Source organism: Rosa rugosa, chromosome 6 (assembly GCF_958449725.1).
Source record: "Rosa rugosa chromosome 6, drRosRugo1.1, whole genome shotgun sequence".
NCBI classification, from domain to species: domain Eukaryota; kingdom Viridiplantae; phylum Streptophyta; class Magnoliopsida; order Rosales; family Rosaceae; genus Rosa; species Rosa rugosa.
Genome location: NC_084825.1, coordinates 27,379,575 through 27,388,501, shown reverse-complemented (window position 1 = coordinate 27,388,501; position 8,927 = coordinate 27,379,575). Strand labels below are relative to the sequence as shown.

The following is an 8,927-nucleotide window of genomic DNA, read 5'->3' as shown; positions in this document are numbered from 1 at the left end:
AAATTACCCTAACTACCCTTCCTTATAATCATGTTTCTTTTTATTTTTTCTATTTGACAAGTCAATCATTCTTAAATCCTAAATCTTTATTTTCCCGCATACACAGAGGATTTCAAAACTCTTTTCGATTCCCTCTTTTCTTTTTCATCAACAACTTCTTTAGCATAGTCATTCTATTTCTCTAATATGATCCTTTGAAGTTTAATCATGGTAGAACAAGAAATTTTAGACCCATCTTTTGAGAAAATTTTGCATTTGATTTGCAATGGCGACATGGGAAGGAAAAAAAAAATGTTCAGTGATCATTCGAGCCCCTTTGAATTCATTATTCCTGATAAGATTCTAACTGAAATTATTTGATGTATTTGAATCCATTGAGCAATTATATAACTTTACAACGGCCTAATAATGATGGCCTTATGATTATAAACATGATTTGTTCTACTATATTATGCTAGTAGAACATAATTTTGTCTCCACACGAAGATTGCAACTCGTTGCATTCAATATTATGTAGAGCATCTCTAATTTTTTTGTACATCATAAGCTGCAGTGTAGAACCTTGTGGCTAAAGTGGATAAAACGCTGATTCCATATTTTTATTTTATTTTTTTTACCTGAGGATGATGCACCTGGATTAAGAGTCATAAACAAACAAGCATTGAGTTTGGTATTTTACAAAGTATGAGGACAGACTTTACAATTTGGATTTAGTTGGGTGAAGGTGATTATCTGGGAACTAGCATATTCTTTGTCTAATAATACAGATCATTTAACTTAATAAACGTATTATTTTTCCTTCATTTATAGGTAAAAAAAATGATTCATTATATATAATCATATTTGATACATAATCGAATTGCTAAATAGAAAAAAAGAAAAAAAAAAAAAAAAACAGATTTATAAGGGAGGGTAGTTAGAATAATTTATAAAAAAATATTGAATTAAAGAAATTGAAAATTAAAAAGGGTGTGTGAATAGCACCACCCTTCTTCAAACCTTTATTACGCGTAAGTTGCATTTAAACACCAAATCAATAGTTAGGGATGACAAAAATCCCCAGCGGGGCGGAGCTCCGTTGGATACCCGCCCCTAATGGGTGGATAATTAGGGGACAAATGGGGAATGGGGATGGAGATCCCCAATCCCCGCTATCTAAGATCGGGGATGGGGCGGGGATGGTATTATGATCTCCATCTCCAAACCCGCCCCAATGATATATACATATATTTAATTTTTATATATTTTAATTTATATATATATATATATATATATATATATATATATATATTTATTATAATATAAATCACAAATATATACATTTACTACTTTACTTTAATTGCTACACTTTTACTTTAATGGTATTTGACTTTTGCACTCACGGAATTATGATTTATGAATTTAATCATGTTTTAATTTTACTTGTTGTAGATTTTGATTTAAAAAAGGCAATATGAGAAAAAATTTATTCTATTTTTTAAATTCTTATTGGGGATTTGGGTGGGTTTGGAGGCTTCGTCCCCAGTGGGGATGGGGACGGGGAATCCCCAATATATATTTATTGGGGATTGGGGCTGGGATGGGGGTGGAGAATTACCCTGGAGATGGGGATGGTATTGTGATCCCCATCCCCAACCCGCCCCATTGCCATCCTTATCAATAGTCCTCTTTTCATCCTCTCCCATGAATATATAACAATGTCCTTGTCAAAATCCTTCTATATATAGTTCTGTTAAAGATGATGATGTCATATTTTTGTGTTGTACAATTGCGAACATACAATTAAGGGCACGTTTGTTACAAGGGATTGGATGAGAGTGGACTGTCTTATTTATTAAAATAAGAGATATCCCATGTTTGGCTGAAACACGGACTCACTTAAATGAGACTATGCAGTCCCCAAATCTGCCTTTACACCTTCTTACACAAAGACGCCAAAATTCACCGGACTCTCGAAGCCAGTCTTATACAACGCAAACTCTCTTCTCATTCGTTCTTCGCTTCAGCCTCGTCGACTCTCCCTCATTTTTTTTTCCACTTCAGTCTCCTTCGATTGCTCTTGTTCAGGTTCAATTTCTATCCTTTCTCATACTCTCTCTCTTGCGTAGATCATTGTTCAGTGCTCCCCTTCAACCCCCTCTACCTTCTTCTTTCTCTGTCTACTGTGATTTGTTTTATCAAAGACTATGGATTGATTATCTATTGTAATTTGTTTATGGGTTGTGATTATTATACGGATTGATTAAGGATTTGGTGTCTTGGTAGCTTGATCTGTTAAGAATTTTGATCAATTTCATGACTGGGTTTGTTTTCTTCTAAACACGTATGTGCTTTTCTCTTTTTGTTGTTCATTGATTTGAATGTTAGAATTGTTGTATGTCGTCGAGTTAGAATTGCTATATATATATATATATATATATTTTTTTTTTTTCAACTGATTGCTATATACTGATTACAATTTAGAGTATTCTATGGTTTTGTTGTTGCTCAGGAAGTCTGTTGTGTTGCCAATTTCGTATTGATAGAGCTGTCATTGCTGGAAACACTTTAATTTACTGAACCTATGATCCCATCCTCTAGATAGCAAAAACTAATGGCCTATGCTTATAACAATTTCGACACAATTTATAAAAGGTAGCATATAAGAGAGAAATATGTCTTACTATCTAAGCTATGTGGCTTCAAATCTTACAAGTTATGCTGCAAAGTATGCATTCGTCCACATTCAGGTCATCTAATGAACTAGTGCTCTCAATTCCAAGGTCAAGTTGGAATGGGTTATTAAATAGTCCCCCATAATCTAATGACAGGCTGTCAATTGGAAAGCCAAAGTTAGCATCGACCGTTCTGTCTTGCTCACTCTGAAATGGGTTGCATACAATTGTATATCTCCTCCAGTAATCTCATTTCCATTTCTTACTGTTTGTGTAGGGATTTCATCTGCTGGTCCAATTTGCGATTCATTCATGCCAATCTGAGACTGCTGCCTGTCATGGCCGGGCACATATTCTGCTGATGGATTATAAAGGTTAAACATATTTCCATAAAGCATCTCAACACTTTGCATCCCATGAGAGCAATAATGGATATGATAAATCTTTTTCTTTCAATCTTTATTTGTGTGCTTGATCAGATCCATTGATAATGTATATGTCATCTAATAATTCCAATTGCATGAAATCTCATGCACCAACTGTTGTTTTTTGCAGGTGATGTATGCATTCCTTGTTCGGCTCATTGACTTGGGTTTTATGCATCAAAACAACTGCTAAGACAGATTAAGAAGCTCAGACGCTTTTGTCTCTAATGGGGATGCCATTAAGAGAGATTGGCCCTGTAACTGAAGTGCGAAAGAAGAGACTGAGGTCTCACCATTTCAGTTCAAAGGGAAGAGGAAGAACATGGGCCCTTGCCTTTCGGAGATATGAACATTTTGCTATCAGTTTTATATTTTGTAAAGTTGAGTCACCAAACTTTCAATATATGTTAAAATGTTCAATGAAAATGATATTTTATTACATTAAAAATAGTCTCTTATTAATAGATAATATTTTGCTCAAAAATAAAAATATTGTGGTATTCAAAATTAATTTAGTCCAGTACTCTATCAAACATGGGATATCACTATTGTGATTATTCTGCTCTTTAGTCTTTCGCAATACCAAACATGGGTCAAGTATTAAGATAGCATAAGTCAGGCTAGAGGAGTCCTAGACTATTATAGAAATTAAGGTGGAGTATAATAGTCCTGTGAAACAAATATAACCCAAGTGTGTTCAGCTAAGGTTTTTCTTCGGTTATTTTTCAGATCAGCCTCCAGAAAAGAGAGACTTCGAAATTTATGCAAGGAAGAAAGAACTAGGAAAGAAGATGGTTGAACGTTGTGCTGGTTTGCCATTAGCCATTACCGTGCTGGCAGGACTTCTAGCTCGCGCGTAAAGGCACAATTCAAGAGTGGGATGTGGTTTTACCAAAAAAAAAGAGTGGGATGTGGTGCATAAGAATCTAATGTATATATAAGGAGAGGCACAGATCTTGAACAAGGGTACAACGGTCAAGATTATGAGGGTACATCATGGGTGTTGGCTTTGAGTTATGACGACGTACCATATCGATTAAGACTATGCTTTTTATATTTCAGTCAGTTTCTTGAGGATTATGAGATACCAGTGAAAGATTAATTCAATTATGGATCGCAGGAGGTTTGATATCTACCTCGATCTTCACTGAGAAATGGTTTGATGGAATTAATGGAAGACATGGCATATAGCTGTTTTGTGCGAGTTAACAACAAGGTGTAATCAAAACTTGCCGTCTTCATGATGTTATGCGAGACTTGTGTTTGTCGAAGTCAGAAGATGAGAACTATTTCCATACTTTCCATTTTCCTCAATGGTAATTAAAGCACCATCTATCATTAAAGTTCGAAGACGTGCCATCTATTTGGACGGTGAAGTGGATAATCTAACTCCCACAAGAGTTGAAAACAATGGTCAACTTAGGTCTAATTAATATACTTTGTCCCAAGATACAATATTGGTGGAAGACAACCATTGTTCAGCGAGTTCATGCAGGTTTCTTAGGGTCTTGAAGTTTGAAGATATACTGTGTAAAGTAGACTTGTCCAGTGAAATTGGAAATCTCGTCCACCTAAGGTTTTTAAGCTTAAAGGGTAGTCAGATAAAAGAGTTGCCATCATCCATAGCTGATTTGGTCTGTTTGCAAACTCTAGATTAATTTACGTTGTAACTTCTGGGGTGGCGATTTCCCAATAGGTATAATTGGGAAGATGGAAAAGTTGAGGCATGTATATTTACCCCATCGTTACCGGCTATGTGAGAAACTATCATTCGCTACAGCCGGCAACTTGCAGACATTACTCAATGTCAGAAGCTCAAATTTTGATTTGAAAAGTCTTGCTGAACTCACCAGTCTCAAAAAACTGTTGATGAGAATGCCAAGGCGCTCCGAAAATCTGGAGGCAATGTTAAAATCTACAAGCATCACAGTTAGCCCTCATCTCCGGTCTCTGTCTCTGTCTTACTATGGGAAAGAAGAGGTTCTCACTACTAGAAAACAGGCCAGAGGGCACCGACTTGGGCACACCGATTTGGGTTGGTGCTCTTAGATAATAGTATGACACGGTCGAGAGTAAACGGTGTATTGCTCTGGAGATGTCACTGAACTTCAGTGCCCATATACTCTATTTCAATATATTACTTTTTTTTGGTCTGATATTTCAATATAATACTTTAGTTTTTGGTACAATTTTGACATAATAATCGATAAGTTGCGTGTGTGGCACACTTTCTGTTGCTGGTATTTACCATTTTGACCCCGACGTCAGTTAAAAGGACTGAATTTGACGTGGGTGAGTGAGTCTGTAGAAAAGAGCTTTCAAAACTCAAATAATTCCTTGGCCTTTCCCTCCCTCATCGTCTCCATTTCTTCTTCTATCTGAAATGATGTACGGATGCCGAATCCGCTATCACCTTAGATATGGTTGCGACACCGCCTACACCAATGGCTCGAGGGTGAGCCGATCTACAAAACCCATATGGTCGTGCCACTATCCATCGCCGTTGCCAAAGTTCATCACATCACACTCGCCGATCCGGATCCACATGAATGTGCTCCGAAGTTCATTGTCTCGATGGTAACGGAGTAAGACCGGTTATGTGTATGTTTTCTCCATGCCTTAACAAATTTCTCTGTTTTATGCGAATTTCTTCGTTTGACCCATATGTGGTGATTTTGCAGATATAGAGTAAAATAACAACCAAGGTAGTACAAGCATTGTTTTTCCAGTGGCTATTTTTAATCAGGCATTCACATTTTCTAGTGTGATACATAAAGGTAAACATAATCTAGCAAAGCAATTGATAAACGACCCAGCAATTTATAAAACTTGTATTCAGCGTTGATGCATTAAATCTGCACGTCGAGGATTTTTCTGAATCCATAGAATAGAGTCAACTGTGCAAGTTGAGTTCAATGTTTTTGCAATGCAGGAAACACAGTTTGAAGCCGCTGCATCCAAAGTTTATGAGTCATATTTGAAGAGGTATGCTGCCAAAAATTTATATATTTCGTTTATCATGTTTTCAACATCTAAGTTTTATCTAAGTGTGCGAGCAGAGTTTAAGAACATGGGGTGTTAGAGGTTCCAGCAATAGGAGCCAATGTGAAGTCACTAAATTCTCAATTTTTGGCAATTTTCTGTCCTTGGGCATTGTGTTGTGTAGTTACCCATGGATATATCTAGGAATGTAATGATCTATATGCTTGGTGGGAGCTGGTTTCAATGCCACTATGTCTTTTAACGTTTTGGGATTCTTCTATCTATTCCTATTGTTATGAAATTGTCTGATTATTATTTGGGTTCAATTTTATTTCATACCCTGATTTCACAACAGTTTTGTTATTACCAGCTAAACGGAGATTTTAGTTTTTGGTTTACTTTGTTTGAATATTCAATATTCTGCGACATAGTAGTCCCATAGAAGGTTTTTGAGTAGTGTAGTTCAATTTGTATTGATTTACCCAGATACCTTTTGATCTCCCAATTACCAAATTCTAACAAGTACTCCTTTAATATTGAAAGGGTTAAAGTTTCTTCACTTCCTATCGTACCCTACGATGATGCAGATGAATTTTATCAAGTAATCATATAGTAGAATGTTATTGTGTGCTCTTTGTTGCTACAAAACTGTGTCCTTTTAAAATGTCTCCTATCCTTTAAGCTTTTGGATTTCTGGTATACATAATTATGACCTTGGAATTTCTTTTTTAGCTCTTCACTCTTTTTTGGCTTTGTTTTTGACAAGCTTATAAAGAACTTTGCTATTGCAACCAAACCAGAAAAAGAGTGAATAAAGATGGGGAGGTTGTAGGGTTATAGCTTAGTTAAAGCTTGAACACAACACTAGATTAATTGTTAACTTTTCACTCTTCTGGAATCATAGGTTCATATATTTGAAAAAAGAATGGTTTCTATATGAAACCATGTTCATGTTGTAGTCGGCTAATTGTTGTTCATATTGTTACCAACTCTTTCCTCTGATGACATCTATTATCATTTGTTCTTTTTTCTATGTTATCCAGTATGGTCTAGTAATATTCAATTTTGCCTACCCTCTACTTAATCACCTGCTACAATCTGATGCTTATTTCACTGTATGCAGAGTGAGCTTGAAGATTATTCGAGGACATAAAGCCCCACTATACGGCTCCAAAATATTTGCATTGAGCGTGTTGTACTGGGTCGAGAACATATAGATGCCAAGTGTAACCATCTATTATTGATTTGATGTAAACTTATGGTTTCAATACAGTACTTGAACAGCAATACGTTTGCAGATATTCAATGGATAATTCATAGTTTAGTTATTACATTTTGATGGAATGCAAATCATTTTGTGAATTGTGAGCCAGGAAAGAAATGTAAAGCTCTTGTTTGGTGCCAAATTGGCGCTACTTTTTTAAAAACAGTACGAGTAATTTAGACACCGTTCTAATAGCTGCCAGTTAATGATATAATTGGTGTGAAAGAGGTGGCAAATGACAAGACATAATTGATGTGACAGATTGTTTGTCAAGTTAAAAGTTTTGCCACCGATTACTTATTGGTGTTCTATGCTGCATTAGAAACTGGAGCAATGGGGACTGACATTGGATGGGTGGCCGCATGGTGGCTAATGAAGAAAACAGTGGCCTATGCACCATTAAGCACCCTTAACTGATGGTGTCCTATAGCCAATTTTGTGGTAGTGTCTAGTAATGTTCCTGCTAAGCTGTCGTTATATATACAAGCTGAAGCTGTGTGGCTAATCAGGGAGTTACCTAAGGAGTAAGGACATCCACATCAACTATCCAAACCTCACCAAGATAACGCTGGAGAGAACTGAGCTCAATGGCGATCACCGGATAGAAATACTAGAGAAGCTAACAAACTTAAGAATGCTTTACCTTGACTATCATGCTTTAATTTCATGTCAGAAAAAATGGATTTCTCCAAAGGAGGGTTTGCTAAACTTGAATTTCTTTCTCTTACGTGGTTGCCTGAATTGAAGGAGTTGAGAGTGGAGAAAGAAGCCATGTATAGTCTTAGCTGATTGCACATTATTAATTGAAAAAAATTAACTGACAGCAGTTCCAGATGGGCTTTACTATATCACGACCCTCGAGCAATTAATCATTGACGTGCCTTTTGAATTCTGTAGTAGACTTGAGGAAGGAGGAGAGGATTTCGACAAAAGCCTTCTTTAAAATTGAAGAGTACTTCTGAGCAACTTAGAGTGATCCTAACTCCTAGCCCGGCCCCTAGCACTAGCTAGCAGTCATCCTTATCCTATTGGCATGGTATGTAAATATTAGGTGAAAACTAGTGCACGAGTTCAATGTTGAAGTGAGCATTCATCTATTATCCATATCTGGCATATATAAACACTTGACTATTCATCGTCTTGTATTATTTAAAAGTTTCCTATATATGCCTGTTGGTTAACTGGTTATACTGAGCTAACTAAATTTAGAGTTAAATTGATTAGAATATAATGAGTGTGACTTTTGATCTTAGATAGTCAGGAGTTGCAGGTGTCATAAATATAATAGCCAAATCATTTAAGTTCTGTCGTTTGTATATTGCTGTGGCTATGGCTAGTGAATTAGCGAGAGTTATTTGGCTTTATCTAGTTCAAAACGTTCTTCATCATTGTAACAAAGTGTTGTAAGATCAAAAGTGGACTCATCACAAGTTATCCTAGAGTAACTAGGAAACCATCAAATACATTAAATGGTATACAACATGGATTTGGAAAAGAATCAACCTAGATATCTAATGTGATAGTGTATTTATCATTGGATTAGGAATCCATTATTTGGACTACAAGAAAGTCCTAAACTGTGATGCATTAGGATTCTTAGAT

General features: G+C 36.1%; 1 pseudogene; it reads left to right on the top strand.

The window, feature by feature from the left end:
• The first annotated feature begins 1,828 nt into the window (after window positions 1–1,828).
• On the top strand, window positions 1,829–8,696 carry LOC133718012 (probable disease resistance RPP8-like protein 2; annotated as a pseudogene).
• Window positions 8,697–8,927: the final 231 nt, after the last annotated feature.